The following is an 18,396-nucleotide window of genomic DNA, read 5'->3' on the forward strand; positions in this document are numbered from 1 at the left end:
GATATTAAGTAAATAGAAAATATAAGAAAAAGAAATACACAACTTAAAACAATGGGAAAAGTATATTAAGATTTAAACATCTATCTTAAAATGTAAAATATAGATATTACGCAAATAGAAAGTATAAGAAAAGGAAATACACAATTAAAAAAAATAGAAAAAATACATTAGTATTTAAACATCTATCTTAAAATGTAAATCAATCTTAAAATATAAAATTATTAGTAAATAGAAAGTATAAGAAATAGAAATACACAATATAAAGAAAAATAAATAATAAGTAAATATATAATATAAGTGAATACCAAATTTAAAAAATGGGAAATTACATTAAGATTTAAAAATATATATTAAAATTTAAAATATAGATATTACGTAAATAGAAAGTATAACAAATGGAAATATACAATTTAAAAAATGGAAAACATACATTAAGATTTAAACATCTATCTAAAAATGTAAAATATAGATATTAAGTAAATTAAAAGTACAAGAAATGGAAATACATATACATGAAAATAAATAATAAGTAAATAATGTAAATATATAATATATGAATTATATATGTAATAATAAGTAAATACACTATTTTTTTAAAAATGGAAAAAGTTCATCAAGCATTAAACATCTATCTTAAAATGTAAAATATATAATATAAGTAAATACACAATTTAAAAAATGGAAAAAGTGCATTAATATTTAAATATCTATTTAAAATATAAAATTTAGATATTACGTAAATAAAAATATAAGAAATGGAAATAAACATTTTAAAAAATGGAAAAAGTACATTAAGATTTAAGCATCTATCTTAAAATGTACTTCTATCTTTAAATGGTAGTAAATTATATAAAAATGGAAATACCACATTAAACAAAAAAAATGTATAGTTTTACATCAAGAAAGTCCCTATAAAACTCATTATTCCATCCACATCAACCTCACACTATTAAGCAAAATTTCAAAGCACTCGAGCAAAAAAATGGTTTCACTATCAACTCTTGCCGTCCCAGAAACCTTTAATGACATTGAATGAGATTTTTTTATAACAACAAACTTTTTGTTAGGTGGATTCATTGTTGGGAAACCCGCAACTTCCAAAAGCCAAACTTATTCATGGGAATTGAATTGCTTTTCATAGACTCAAATGTATTCTTACAAATTTAAATTAATCTAATCTATAATTTTATTGTTAATATTCATACTAACTCTTTCATGATCAAACCATTTCAGTTGATAACCATTCAAGCGTTTATCCCGAAACACTTCATTCCTCGCCGAATCAGGTATTGGTTCATGTTGGTTTAGTATTGTTTTTGGTTTACTAACCGGTTTAGGATGGTCTTATTGTAAATATAATTTAAGTTGGTTTAGCATATATTATGTTTAAAATAACTTAAATTAAATAATAATAATATTATGCTTAAAATATAATTTTAGAGAGTTTTCAAATATAGTTTACAGAACATTATAGGTGATGAATTTAATTTATTAAATTCGTTTATTACTTAAAACTAAGTTTTTTAAAAAACATACTGAGTTATAAATATTAATGATGGATTGGTGAGTATAACATGAAGACAAAAATATAAATATCTGATTTTCAAGATAAGAAATTCAGCTTTTATTCAGATACTCAATATATAATATCTTAAATTATGTTTTAAAAAATATACATAATTTATATATATAGATTAATTTTCCAAACTTAAACTATTATATTATATATGAATAATGTTTTTAAATAAAAATAATTTCTGATTTAAAATAAAAATAAAAACAACAAATGTTTATTTTCAAATAATGGATGTAATTTACATTATACTATCATTTAACAAGTATTAGATACGTTTTGATATATCATTATTTTCTATTCCCAGAAAACAATAAATTGTTAAACATCAATAACATCTAGGTTAAGTATACGAACAACAAAATTTCAAACATCACAAAAAATATTTACATAACCATTATAATACAATAATTTAATCAAAAATACAATTAAAAATATATTAAAAAAAATAGTTATATACTTAATATTTGAAAATAAAAGATATTTTTGCTAAAATTGTACTTACCTGGCCAAGGAGATCGACCATCTTTTTACGGATCGATCAAATGTTGAGCATGTGGTCGATCCAAAAATACTCTGCAGTTTAATAAAATCTCTAAAACATTTATTCCAACACTCAAAAGATAGTTTTGCTAAATATGATAACTAAATAGCCAATAAAATTACAAAAAAATATTTAAATAGTAAAAAATATGTTAATTTAACGTGTTAAAATTTAAAAATAAATTTTAATTATAACATGCATTTTAACATTTATATAAATATAAATCATAGCCTAAATATAAATAATTTAACAACTTAAATTAGAAAAAACAAAAATCCCGGGCGTAGCCCGGGTTAATCCCTAGTCTCTACTAATAAAAGGGAGCTTTTGAGGCTCCATAGGGCGTCCACATCAGCGAAAAAAATCTCTCCCGAAAAATGACACGTGGCATAAAATATAGTTTTATATTTTAATATTAATTATTTTCGAAAATTGTAAAAAATATGTAAACATACAGCATTAAAAATCTCTACTAATAAAAGGGAGCTTTTGAGGCTCCATAGGGCGTCCACATCAGCGAAAAAAATCTCTCCCGAAAAATGACACGTGGCATAAAATATAGTTTTATATTTTAATATTAATTATTTTCGAAAATTGTAAAAAATATGTAAACATACAGCATTAAAAAATAGAAAAACTACATTAAACATATGTAAGATTACTATTTTTCATTTAAAAAAAAGACGGCTTATCTCCATAATGTAACATTACCGTTTTATAAAAAAAATCAAAAAACATTTCTATACTAATAAAAGAGACCTTTTGAGGCTCCATAGGGCGTCCACATAAGCAAAAAAACTATACTAATAAAAGGGACCTTTTGAGGCTCCATAGAGCGTCCACATAAGCAAAAAAAACTTCTTCTGAAAGATGACACGTGGCATAAAATATAGTTTTACATTTTAATATTACTAATTTTCGAAAATTATAAATAATATGTAAATATACAACATATAAAATGAAAAAACTACATTAAATATATGTAAGATTACCATTTTTCACTTAAAAAAAAGACGGCTTATCTCCATAATGTAACATTACCGTTTTATAAAAAAAGTCAAAAAACATTTCTATACTAATAAAAGAGACCTTTTGAGGCTCCATAGGGCGTCCAAAATGGAGATAAGCCGTAATGTAAAGATGACACATGGCAGCATAAAATGGTAATGTAGTTTAATGTAGTAATCTTACATATGTTTAATGTAGTTTTTCCATTTTTAATGCTGTATGTTTACATATTTTTTACAATTTTTGAAAATAATTAATATTAAAATGTAAAACTATATTTTATGCCACGTGTCATCTTTCGGGATAAATTTTTTCCGCTGATGTGGACGCTTCCATTTTTAATGCTGTATGTTTACATATTTTTTACAATTTTCGAAAATAATTAATATTAAAATGTAAAACTATATTTTATGCCACGTGTCATCTTTCGGGATAATTTTTTTCCGCTGATGTGGACGCCCTATAGAGACTCAAAAGCTCCCTTTTATTAGTAATGTTATATTATGGAGATAATCCGTCTTTTTTTTTAAGTGAAAAATAGTAATCTTACATATGTTTAATGTAGTTTTTCCATTTTTTAATGCTGTATGTTTACATATTTTTTACAATTTTTGAAAATAATTAATATTAAAATGTAAAACTATATTTTATGCCACGTGTCATCTTTCGGGATAAATTTTTTCCGCTGATGTGGACGCTTCCATTTTTTAATGCTGTATGTTTACATATTTTTTACAATTTTCGAAAATAATTAATATTAAAATGTAAAACTATATTTTATGCCACGTGTCATCTTTCGGGATAATTTTTTTCCGCTGATGTGGACGCCCTATGGAGCCTCAAAAGCTCCCTTTTATTAGTAGTTTTTACAATTTTCGAAAATAATTAATATTAAAATGTAAAACTATATTTTATGCCACGTATCATCTTTCGGGATAAATTTTTTCCGCTGATGTGGACGCCCTATGGAGCCTCAAAAGCTCCCTTTTATTAGTAGAGAAGTCAAACATATTTATGTTTAATGTAGTATTTCCATTTTTATGTTGTATGTTTTACTTATAATTATTATTTTCGAAATTATATATAATGTTTTTTGTTTTTTTTTTATAAAACGGTAATGTTACATTATGGAGATAAGCCGTCTTTTTTTTTTAAGTGAAAAATAGTAATCTTACATATGTTTAATGTAGTTTTTCCATTTTTAATGCTGTATGTTTACATATTTTTTACAATTTTTGAAAATAATTAATATTAAAATGTAAAACTATATTTTATGCCACGTGTCATCTTTCGGGATAAATTTTTTCCGCTGATGTGGACGCTTCCATTTTTAATGCTGTATGTTTACATATTTTTTACAATTTTCGAAAATAATTAATATTAAAATGTAAAACTATATTTTATGCCACGTGTCATCTTTCGGGATAATTTTTTTCCGCTGATGTGGACGCCCTATAGAGCCTCAAGCGCCTCAAAAGCTCCCTTTTATTAGTAGAGAAGTCAAACATATTTATGTTTAATGTAGTATTTCCATTTTTATGTTGTATGTTTTACTTATAATTATTATTTTCGAAATTATATATAATGTTTTTTGTTTTTTTTTTATAAAACGGTAATGTTACATTATGGAGATAAGCCGTCTTTTTTTTTAAGTGAAAAATAGTAATCTTACATATGTTTAATGTAGTTTTTCCATTTTTAATGCTGTATGTTTACATATTTTTTACAATTTTTGAAAATAATTAATATTAAAATGTAAAACTATATTTTATGCCACGTGTCATCTTTCGGGATAAATTTTTTCCGCTGATGTGGACGCTTCCATTTTTAATGCTGTATGTTTACATATTTTTTACAATTTTCGAAAATAATTAATATTAAAATGTAAAACTATATTTTATGCCACGTGTCATCTTTCGGGATAATTTTTTTCCGCTGATGTGGACGCTTCCATTTTTTAAATAACTAAAAAATAGAAAAACTACATTAAACATATGTAAGATTACTATTTTTCATTTAAAAAAAAGACGGCTTATCTCCATAATGTAACATTACCGTTTTATAAAAAAAATCAAAAAACATTTCTATACTAATAAAAGAGACCTTTTGAGGCTCCATAGGGCGTCCACATAAGCAAAAAAACTATACTAATAAAAGGGACCTTTTGAGGCTCCATAGAGCGTCCACATAAGCAAAAAAAACTTCTTCTGAAAGATGACACGTGGCATAAAATATAGTTTTACATTTTAATATTACTAATTTTCGAAAATTATAAATAATATGTAAATATACAACATATAAAATGAAAAAACTACATTAAATATATGTAAGATTACCATTTTTCACTTAAAAAAAAGACGGCTTATCTCCATAATGTAACATTACCGTTTTATAAAAAAAGTCAAAAAACATTTCTATACTAATAAAAGAGACCTTTTGAGGCTCCATAGGGCGTCCAAAATGGAGATAAGCCGTAATGTAAAGATGACACATGGCATAAAATATAGTTTTACATTTTAATATTACTAATTTTTAAAAATTATAAATAATATGAAACATAGAGCATAAAAAATGGAAAAACTACATTGAACATATGTAAAATTACTATTTTTCACTTAAAAAAAAGACGGCTTAATTCCATAATGTAATATTGCCATTTTACATTTTTATTTTTAAAAAAATAATATGTAAACATACAACATAAAAATGGAAAAACTACATTAAACATATGTAAGATTACCATTTTTCACTAAAAAAAGACGGTTTATCTTCATAATGTAACATTACTATTTTGTAAAAAAAAACATTATATATAATTTCGAAAATAATAAATAATATGTAAACATACAACATAAAAAATGGAAATACTACATTAAACATATGTAAAATTACCATTTTACATTTAAAAATAACAATAAAATGTAAACATACAACATAAAAAAATGGAAAAACTACATTAAACATATGTAAGATTACCATTTTTCACTAAAAAAACGGCTTATCTCCATAATGTAAAATTTCAATTTTATATAAAAAAAAACATAAATATAACTATTTGACTATTTGTCCAAGTTCTTCTATTAAACATTGCCGTTTTACATTAAAAATGGAAAAATATATTAAGATTTAAACATCTATATTAAAATATAAAATATAGATATTAACTAAATATAAAGTATAAGAAAGAGAAATACTCAATATATTGAAAAATAAATAATAATTAAATATTATAAATATATAAATATACGAATTATATATACAATAATAAGTAAATGCACAATTTTTAAAAAATGGAAAGAGTACATTAAATATTAAACATCTATCTTAAAATGTAAAATATAGATATTAAGTAAATAGAAAGTATAAGAAAAAGAAATACACAACTTAAAAACAATGGAAAAAGTATATTACGATTTAAACATCTATCATAAAATGTAAAATATAGATATTATGCAAATAGAAAGTATAAGAAAAGGAAATACACAATTTAAAAAAATGGAAAAAGTACATTAGTATTTAAACATCTATCTTAAAATATAAAATTATTAGTAAATAGAAAGTATAAGAAATAGAAGTACACAATATAAAAAAAAATAAGTAAATATATAATATAAGTAAATACCCAATTTAAAAAATGGAAAATTACATTAAGATTTAAAAATATATCTTAAAATTTAAAATATAGATATTAAGTAAATAGAAAGTATAAAAAATGGAAATATACAATTTAAAAAAAAATGGAAAACGTACATTAAGATTTAAACATCTATCTTAAAATGTAAAATAGAAATATTAAGTAAATAAAAAGTACAAGAAATGGAAATACATATACAGGAAAATAAATAATAAGTAAATAATGTAAATATATAATATATGAATTATATATATAATAATAAGTAAATACACAATTTTTTTAAAAAATGGAAAAACTTCATTAAGCATTAAACATCTATCTAAAAATGTAAAATATATAATATAAGTAAATACACAATTTTAAAAAATAGAAAAAGTACATTAAGATTTAAATATCTATTTTAAAATATAAAATATAGATATTACGTAAATTAAAATATAAGAAATGGAAATAAACATTTAAAAAAATGGAAAAAGTACATTAAGATTTAAACATCTATCTTAAACTGTACATCTATCTTAAAATGGTAGTAAATTATATAAAAATGGAAATACCACATTAGACAAAAAAAATGTATAGTTTTACATCAAGAAAGTCCCTATAAAACTCATTATTCCATCAATGTCAACCTCACTCTATCAAGGAAAACTTCAAAGCACTCGAGCAAAAAATGGTTCCACCATCAACTTTTGCCGTCCCAAAAACCTTTAATGACCTTGAATGAGATTTTTTATGACAACAAATTTTTTGTTAGGTGGATTCATTGTTGGGAAACCCGCAACTTCCAAAAGCCAAACTTATTCATGGGAATTGAATTGCTTTTCATAGACCCAAAGGTATTCTTACAATTGTTAATATTCATACTAACTCTTTCATGATCAAACCATTACAGTTAATAATCATTCAAGCGTTTATCCTGAAACACTTCCTTCCTCGCCGAATCAGGTATTGGTTCATGTTGGTTTAATATTGTTTTTGGTTTATTAACCGGTTTAGGATAGTCCTATTGTAAATATAATTTAAGTTGGTTTTGCATATATTATGCTTAAAATTAAATAATAGTAATATTATGCTTAAAATATAATTTTAGAGAGTTTTCAAATATAGTTTAGAGAACATTATAGGTGATGAATTTAATTTATTAAATTCGTTTATTACTTAAAACTAAGTTTTTTTAAAAACATACTGAGTTATAAATATCAATGATGGATTGGTGAGTATAACATGAAGACAAAAATATAAATATTTTATTTTCAAGATAAGAAATTTAGTTACTCAATATATAATATCTTAAATTATTTTTTAAAAATATACATAATTTATATATATAGATTAATCTTCCAAACTTAAACTATTATATTATATATGAATAATTTTTTTAAATAAAAACAATTTCTGATTAAAATAAATAAATAAAAACAACAAATGGTTAAACATCAATATCATCTAGGTTAAGTATACGAACAACACAAATTCAAACATCACAAAAAATATTTACATAAACATTATAATACAATAATTTAATCAAAAAATACAATAAAAAAAATAATATTCAAAAGAATAGTTATATACTTAAATTTGAAAATCAAAGATATTTTTGCTAAAATTGTAATTACCTCGCCAAGAAGATCGACCATCTTTTTTACGGATTGATCGATTGTTGAGCATGTGGTCGATCCGAAAATACTCTGCAGTTTAATTAAATATCTAAAACATTTATTCCAACACTCAACAGATAGTTTTGCTAAATATGATAACTAGATAGCCAATAAAATTACAAAAAATATTTAAATAGTAAAAAATATGTTAATTTAACGTGTTAAAATTTAAAAATAAATTTTAATTATGACATACATCTTAACATTTATATAAATATATATTATAACCTAAATATAAATAATTTAACAACTTAAATTAGAAAAATATAAAAATCCCGGGCGTAGCCCGGGTTAATCCCTAGTCTAAGCAATAGAAACCGTAGAGGAAGGGATGAAGAGTCACCCACCACGTGTTCAATCGACACACGATTTAGAAACACACGTCAAGAAAACAACCATCGTCTTCCTCCGGTGCCAGAGAAAGAGAAAGGTTCGCGACGACAAAACTCCACGACCAGTAGAAACGAACCGGCGAAAAAGCCACTCAACCAGAGCAACCCTCACCATGAACGCCATCGTTAAACCTAGACTGACGGATCAAACGTTTCTAAGAAGAAATTATGTCGTCTTCAATCGAGATCATCAACTTCGATTATCTCAAAAGTCGGTTTCAACAGAGAACCACAAGAAACGCCGATCAACTTAAAACTGGAAAGAAAATTCTGGGACGAAGCCGGCGAAGATGATGTTACGAAAGCCATCACTTTCCGGAGGCAAAAGCCGGCGAAGACGGTGCTAGAAAGCCACCACTTTCCAGAGTCTGGGCCCAAAGAACGGGAATCCATGCCGGAAGAAACCATCGGCATCAAAAACAAACGCCCTCTCTGTCCTACGAAAGATCTTAGAAAGGGAACATAGATGAAAGAGAGAGTTTCGAGACTTCTCTATTTTTTCTCCGCGTCAGTGTGACTATTTTGATAGAATATAGAATGTATAACAGAAAAAAGAGGAGAGTAACATCTTATTAATTTTTTTTTTTTGTAGTAATGTATGTGTGTGTTGGATGTCCGTGTGTGTTCTTGCTCTTTGATCATATAAACTGCTTTGTGTGGGCTCTTGCCTGTTCTGTGGGCTTTAGTTTGTAACAATGGTTGTACTTTTTTGTGAATGAATATTTTCAGATGGAAAAAAAAAACATCTTATTAATTTCTGATGGTAATATAATGCTAGAAAAATGGTCTCCACCAGCAAAATAAAAAAAAATCGTTTATTTGGATATATCGACATCCTCGCCGGCAACTTCGTACTTTGCCGTGTCTTGGAAAATGGAATCTAATTGGATGCGGTTTGAAGAGATCCCATGGCACTGATGAGATCATCGACTTCTGATTCTTCCTCCTCATCATTGTTTTCACGTCTACAAGGCAACACTACTTCCATGGTTTGGAAAGATTCAGACCTTTCCTCCATGTTCTTCTCTGTTCCAAGCTGAACATCAGATGAAATCTTTGACAACACCTCTTCAATCCTTTCAATCCTTTGAGAAAACCTTTCCCATAAAACCAGCGCCTCTGTCATACTATCTCTAACTTGGTTTATCTGTCCAAGAAAAAAAATCTTAATCAATCATTAAGCTGGTCTTGACAAGGATCACTTAAAAAAGCTTAAAGAAAAAAAGTTTATCATCAAAAAAAAAAAAAAAATTTATCATCACAAATACATGTCAAAACACGGTAATTATGGAATGTCTTCTTAATTAAAAGCTTTTAAAGGGATTGAGAAAGTGTAGCTACATTGGCAGTAGTGGAATCTATTTGGTCCTTGATCAAACTTCTTAATTGTGATGCCAATGCAGTCAAGGAGGCCTTCACACTTTGCAATGCTCCTTCCATCATCTTTGATTTGATATTGGTGTCTAGGGTTTTTGAATCCTCTCGGGTGTGTTATTTGAGGTTATAATGCTCTCTATTTATATGAATATGATTAGGGAAAATTAAAAAAAAAAATCTTTTGATGTTATCCGGTTTCCTTGTTTTCTTTTTTTATAATTTTTCGGTCTTGGTATTGATATTGGAAATCCTTACTAATAAAAGGGACCTTTTGAGGCTCCATAGAGCGTCCACATCAGCGAAAAAAATTCTCCCGAAAGATGACACGTGGCATAAAATATAGTTTTACATTTTAATATTACTAATTTTTAAAAATTATAAATAATATGAAACATAGAGCATAAAAAATGGAAAAACTACATTGAACATATGTAAAATTACTATTTTTCATTTTAAAAAAAAGACGGCTTAATTCCATAATGTAATATTACCATTTTACAATTTTATTTTTAAAAAAATAATATGTAAACATACAACATAAAAATGGAAAAACTACATTAAACATATGTAAGATTACCATTTTTCACTAAAAAAAGACGGTTTATCTCCATAATGTAACATTACTATTTTGTAAAAAAAAACATTATATATAATTTCGAAAATAATAAATAATATGTAAACATACAACATAAAAAATGGAAATACTACATTAAACATATGTAAGATTACCATTTTACATTTAAAAATAGCAATAAAATATAAACATACAACATAAAAAAATGGAAAAACTACATTAAACATATGTAAGATTACCATTTTTCATTAAAAAACGGCTTATCTCCATAATGTAAAATTTCTATTTTATATTAAAAAAACATAAATATAACTATTTGACTATTTGTCCAAGTTCTTCTATTAAACATTGCCGTTTTACATTAAAAATGGAAAAATACATTGAGATTTAAACATCTATCTTAAAATATAAAATATAGATATTAACTAAATATAAAGTATAAGAAAGAGAAATACTCAATATATTGAAAAATAAATAATAATTAAATATTATAAATATACGAATTATATATACAATAATAAGTAAATGCACAATTTTTAAAAAATGGAAAGAGTACATTAAATATTAAACATCTATCTTAAAATGTAAAATATAGATATTAAGTAAATAGAAAGTATAAGAAAAAGAAATACACAACTTAAAAGCAATGGAAAAAGTATATTACGATTTAAACATCCTTACTAATAAAAAGGACCTTTTGAGGCTCCATAGAGCGTCCACATCAGCGAAAAAAAATTCTCCCGAAAGATGACACGTGGCATAAAATATAGTTTTACATTTTAATATTACTAATTTTTAAAAATTATAAATAATATGAAACATAGAGCATAAAAAATGGAAAAACTACATTGAACATATGTAAAATTACTATTTTTCATTTTAAAAAAAAGACGGCTTAATTCCATAATGTAATATTACCATTTTACATTTTTATTTTTAAAAAAATAATATGTAAACATACAACATAAAAATGGAAAAACTACATTAAACATATGTAAGATTACCATTTTTCACTAAAAAAAGACGGTTTATCTCCATAATGTAACATTACTATTTTGTAAAAAAAAACATTGTATATAATTTCGAAAATAATAAATAATATGTAAACATACAACATAAAAAATGGAAATACTACATTAAACATATGTAAGATTACCATTTTACATTTAAAAATAGCAATAAAATGTAAACATACAACATAAAAAAATGGAAAAACTACATTAAACATATGTAAGATTACCATTTTTCACTAAAAAAAAACGGCTTATCTCCATAATGTAAAATTTCTATTTTATATTAAAAAAAAACATAAATATAACTATTTGACTATTTGTCCAAGTTCTTCTATTAAACATTGCCGTTTTACATTAAAAATGGAAAAATACATTGAGATTTAAACATCTATCTTAAAATATAAAATATAGATATTAACTAAATATAAAGTATAAGAAAGAGAAATACTCAATATATTGAAAAATAAATAATAATTAAATATTATAAATATACAAATTATATATACAATAATAAGTAAATGCACAATTTTTAAAAAATGGAAAGAGTACATTAAATATTAAGCATCTATCTTAAAATGTAAAATATAGATATTAAGTAAATAGAAAGTATAAGAAAAAGAAATACACAACTTAAAAACAATGGAAAAAGTATATTACGATTTAAACATCTATCATAAAATGTAAAATATAGATATTATGCAAATAGAAAGTATAAGAAAAGGAAATACACAATTTAAAAAAATAGAAAAAGTACATTAGTATTTAAACATCTATCTTAAAATGTAAATATATCTTAAAATATAAAATTATTAGTAAATAGAAAGTATAAGAAATAGAAATACACAATATAAAAAAAAAAGTAAATATATAATATAAGTAAATACCCAATTTAAAAAATGGAAAATTACATTAAGATTTAAAAATATATCTTAAAATTAAAAATATAGATATTAAGTAAATAGAAAGTATAACAAATGGAAATATACAATTTAAAAAAAAAATGAAAAACGTACATTAAGATTTAAACATCTATCTTAAAATGTAAAATAGAAATATTAAGTAAATAAAAAGTACAAGAAATGGAAATACATATACAGGAAAATAAATAATAAGTAAATAATGTAAATATATAATATATGAATTATATATATAATAATAAGTAAATACACAATTTTTTTTAAAAAATGGAAAAACTTCATTAAGCATTAAACATCTATCTAAAAATGTAAAATATATAATATAAGTAAATACACAATTTTAAAAAATGGAAAAAGTACATTAAGATTTAAATATCTATTTTAAAATATAAAATATAGATATTACGTAAATTAAAATATAAGAAATGGAAATAAACATTTAAAAAAATGGAAAAAGTACATTAAGATTTAAACATCTATCTTAAATTGTACATCTATCTTAAAATGGTAGTAAATTATATAAAAATGGAAATACCACATTTGACAAAAAAAATGTATAGTTTTACATCAAGAAAGTCCCTATAAAACTCATTATTCCATCAATATCAACCTCACTCTATCAAGGAAAACTTCAAAGCACTCGAGCAAAAAAATGGTTCCACCATCAACTTTTGCCGTCCCAAAAACCTTTAATGACCTTGAATGAGATTTTTTATGACAACAAATTTTTTGTTAGGTGGATTCATTGTTGGGAAACCCGCAACTTCCAAAAGCCAAACTTATTCATGGGAATTGAATTGCTTTTCATAGACTCAAAGGTATTCTTACAATTGTTAATATTCATACTAACTCTTTCATGATCAAACCATTACAGTTAATAATCATTCAAGCGTTTATCCTGAAACACTTCTTTCCTCGCCGAATCAGGTATTGGTTCATGTTGGTTTAATATTGTTTTTGGTTTATTAACCGGTTTAGGATAGTCCTATTGTAAATATAATTTAAGTTGGTTTTGCATATATTATGCTTAAAATTAAATAATAGTAATATTATGCTTAAAATATAATTTTAGAGAGTTTTCAAATATAGTTTAGAGAACATTATAGGTGATGAATTTAATTTATTAAATTCGTTTATTACTTAAAACTAAGTTTTTTTAAAAACATACTGAGTTATAAATATCAATGATGGATTGGTGAGTATAACATGAAGACAAAAATATAAATATTTTATTTTCAAGATAAGAAATTCAGTTACTCAATATATAATATCTTAAATTATTTTTTTAAAAATATACATAATTTATATATATAGATTAATCTTCCAAACTTAAACTATTATATTATATATGAATAATTTTTTTAAATAAAAACAATTTCTGATTAAAAAAAATAAATAAAAAAACAAATGGTTAAACATCAATATCATCTAGGTTAAGTATACGAACAACACAAATTCAAACATCACAAAAAATATTTACATAAACATTATAATACAATAATTTAATCAAAAAATACAATAAAAAAATAATATTCAAAAGAATAGTTATATACTTAAATTTGAAAATCAAAGATATTTTTGCTAAAATTGTAATTACCTCGCCAAGAAGATCGACCATCTTTTTTACGGATTGATCGATTGTTAATCATGTGGTCGATCCGAAAATACTCTGCAGTTTAATTAAATATCTAAAACATTTATTCCAACACTCAACAGATAGTTTTCCTAAATATGATAACTAGATAGCCAATAAAATTACAAAAAATATTTAAATAGTAAAAAATATGTTAATTTAACGTGTTAAAATTTAAAAATAAATTTTAATTATGACATATATCTTAACATTTATATAAATATATATCATAACCTAAATATAAATAATTTAACAACTTAAATTAGAAAAATATAAAAATCCCGGGCGTAGCCCGGGTTAATCCCTAGTCTTTATATATAAAAGACACTTTTAATCTCTCCCAGGATGTCCACGTCGTCTGCCACGTCACTAATTCGAGTTTTCTGCTGGTGACACGTGTCCGGCCTCTTCAAAACGCAGCGGTTCATTAAGTCGGATGTTTTTGTTGTTTGATGGGCTTCATCCAATAATGGGCTGCTCTTATATTATATGTTTTTGTCGTGTCAATTTTCAGGCTCCGTATACCTCTTCGCGAGAGACAATAGAGAGAATTAAGGTTAGTCATCTTCTTCCATCTGTGAAATTAGTCTCATGTAATAGTGACACGTGTCCATTTAAAATCTCTCTTTTTCAATCGTTGATGATTTGAAAATATTGGGCTTTCATATTTACTGCATTCGATGCTTTGGACTTACGAGAATTGGTCAACTGGGCCTATAATACAATTTATTGAAATGCATTATAATTGCCTTCTTCTTCCCAACGTTGATGAAAGAAACAGCCGTCGAGGGTTTCTGCCATTGATGAGTTTGAGCTCATGTTTATCCAACTGAGTATGGAGCTTTGACTTGGTTATGAGGGTCGTTTCCGAGCAATCTCTGGTGGCAGCCGCCTATTGTGTTGACTCGCATTCCGATATTATATTCTCACCTGCTATGGAAACCAGAACGTTATGTAACTCGGATGCATTTAACGTTTCAATTAAATCCATCTCCCCCACTCCTTACATGATTTCTCATTCATTGCGTCTCTCTTTCTCCCAGTCGTTGAGTCTGTAGCTATAAATAGGTGATTTTGTATACCTAAAATTCATCATTTCATTCCTCACTAAGATGGATTTTTTTCTCTGTTCATGTGACTGATAACGCTCCGCCTTGGGAAGAACATAAATTCACCGCATCTATGCGTTTCAAGATATCCATCGATGCCTCTATGACTTATCATGTAAGTTGTTGATGAAAAAGAGTGGAACTTGGATTGAGATTTGTCGATTTTCTCAAATAATTGCAAAGAATCATTTCTACTCCGTCTCCTCCAGGGTCAGCTTCCGTATCAACTAGACGTGAGTCGCATAAGGATTGTCTGTGAGCAGAAGTACTCAATCCTGAGGACACAAAAGTTTCTTCGATGAACTTCCCATATTTCTTAAGATCAGCTGTGGATTATTTTAGATGATTTTTCTCTCTTGGTTTCTGAAGATATGTTCGTATTCTTTGTGTGTTTTATCTCTCACTAGGTCCCCGATCTTGATGTCTATTGCTACCTTGAGCCTTTCTACAGTGACCACAGAAAAGTTACGCTAAAGCTATCTGATGGGAGTAAGTTTCACTTTGATTCAATGGATCCATTGTATTAAACTCTCGATTGATTTGTTCACTAACGAGTTCTATCTCCTTTGGATTTGAGTAGGGTTTTTGTTGACGAAATCATTGAGGAACTTTAACAAGGACTGCAATACCACGCTTTAAGTAAAGGTTTTTTTTTTTTTTTTGCATTTAAGATGGACAATTTAAATTATGGTCTTCCAAGTATTGATAAACAACTTTCTAAACTGTCATGGTTGCACGACTAAGGATGTTTTAGTAACATCAACTTATGTCCATATAAATTGTGGAAGCAAGTTTGCAAAGAATGCATCATATCTGTCTACAATGTGTCCCCGTATCTTGCTCTCTGGACCAGCTGGTAAGAAGAAAACTATCTCTGATTATTGTCTTTAATTAGTATTTTGTTTGTCATTACTATATTGCTAACAAAAAAATCCATACAGATTATTTTACGGCTTTGAAATTTATCAGAAAATATTAGCAAAAGCACTTGCGAAATATATATTGGGGACAAATTGATTATTCTTGACAGCCTCATATTACTTGGGGTAAACTTCCAGTAACCCTCTATATTCTTCTTATCATTCCAATGTTTGCTTTTGTGCAAATTCGTAACAAATCTTATTTTCTAATTTAGAATTGTTAACATACTAGCATTAAAATGGTACTCTCAAGTATTGGTTCAAAATGCCATAGTAGATATACATGTCCCGGCAGTATCTTAACTTACTTGGGATTGAGACAGTATTACTATATTGATCCTCAACTTTATCATGGATGTCTTCAGGGATCAACAGCCAAGGAAGCAAATTTTACCAAAGGAAGTTCGTGGCGTGGAAGATTGCATGTGCATGTTAAACGAGCGGTACATCTGGATGATATAACAGGTGGATCAAGATTGACTTCTCAGACTGTTAAGAAGTACCAACTACAACCTCTAAAAGTTACACCTTTAAAACAAGTATGGTCATTTAGTTTTCATTTCTTTGTCGCTTTCTATTTTACATTATAAAGATACTTATTTTACCAACCATGTGTCACTCGGTATATCAGAAATTGGATTTCTAAATTAAGAGAAGTCAGTCCCAACATGTTGATTATAGATTATATTTGGCACCTGAAAAGAAGTTATACTTCTTAACTTGAAGATGAAAAATATTTAATTGAGCATCATGACTCATGAGTATGAATTTAACTCATTGTTACATTAGTCCAAGTTCATGAATATATAGCAGATTCTAAGGAAGGGATCCTCAACCGTGAAAGTAAGCGGACATGATTTCCTCAAGTCAAACAAGCGCTGAATATGAGTTAAATATGGAAGATTTTATATTTATCATTTTCATAAACAAGCCCAGAGATAGAAAATCAGCCAGATCCTCCATTTAACCATACAAAAGGGGCTTCTTTTGATTTGCTCTCAGATTTAATTTAGGAGAACAATTGATCTTCCTCTGCCTCACCAACACCAGTGTACCTGATATGGTTTAACTACAAAACTAAGAACAAAGAGCCAGAGATTATAAGGGAAATATGAAGAAGAAGATAAGCATGCTGAATCAACAAAGCAGAAGCGCTCAAATGACCTGTTTCCTTTTTATGGAATTTTTGAGTGTCATAACAAAATATCTTCAAAGAAATAGGCGTTGACCCAAAAAGATCGAATCTTTTCAGTTAGGTACTGGTTTAACCATATAAACCGACATATAGCCACATTTAAACTCAAAAATTAAATTTGTGAAGCTAAGTAATTATATATAAATAAATGTGTAATTTAAAAAAAATATTATGTCACATATTTAATGAAAACATACCCAATATTGATATGAAAAAAAAAGTTGTTGGCAAAATCTAAAAGAGTAATGTAATACTCCCTCCGTTTCACATTAAGTGTCGTTGTAGAGAATTTTTTTAGTTACAAAATAAGTGTTGTTTTCGATTTTTAATGCAAAATTTATTAATTTTATGTAGTAATTTATTTTTCTATTGGTTGAAATATGATTAGGTGTATAGGTAATTGTGTTTTTATATAGGAAATATACAAAATTAATTGTTTTCTTAATTTGTGTGCACAAGGTTACAATGACACTTAATATAAAACAGAGGGAGTATAAAATAACCTGACACCGACAATAATATTAGAAATTGAACTAGATGATCTAAATAAAATAAACATATCAAAATATTCGCACCACCAAAAAAGCCCATTAAATTTTAACATTATATTATGAAATTTAGTAAAACGTAACGAAATTAAATTTGAATATCATAGTATCAAACAATTTTAACTGTAAAAGTTAATAAACATAATAATAAGAATCAATGAAATAAAATATAGTAAAAATTTAATAATAAAAACATAAATTTTTAAAATATCTAATGTTTCATAGTGTTTTGTAATTAAAAAAAAATCTATGTATCTTACTGGTATATATTTAAACTAAAATAAACATTGAGAGAAAGTAA

The 18,396-nt window shown here is 25.7% G+C and overlaps 1 long non-coding RNA gene across 4 annotated transcripts; it reads left to right on the forward strand.

Moving 5' to 3' along the window:
• The first annotated feature begins 14,736 nt into the window (after window positions 1–14,736).
• Window positions 14,737–17,032, forward strand: LOC103830606. 4 transcript variants are annotated; one of them, XR_625795.3, is made up of 6 exons: window positions 14,737–15,547; window positions 15,642–15,921; window positions 16,013–16,071; window positions 16,187–16,288; window positions 16,374–16,478; window positions 16,718–17,032. It is a non-coding gene; the product is annotated as an uncharacterized LOC103830606 (long non-coding RNA). The 4 variants fall into 4 exon arrangements; XR_625761.2 differs by having other exon boundaries at window positions 14,746–15,547; window positions 16,013–16,077; window positions 16,177–16,288; XR_625771.3 differs by having other exon boundaries at window positions 14,747–15,547; window positions 16,013–16,077.
• Window positions 17,033–18,396: the final 1,364 nt, after the last annotated feature.

This window comes from Brassica rapa, chromosome A01 (genome assembly GCF_000309985.2).
Source record: "Brassica rapa cultivar Chiifu-401-42 chromosome A01, CAAS_Brap_v3.01, whole genome shotgun sequence".
Classification (NCBI taxonomy): domain Eukaryota; kingdom Viridiplantae; phylum Streptophyta; class Magnoliopsida; order Brassicales; family Brassicaceae; genus Brassica; species Brassica rapa.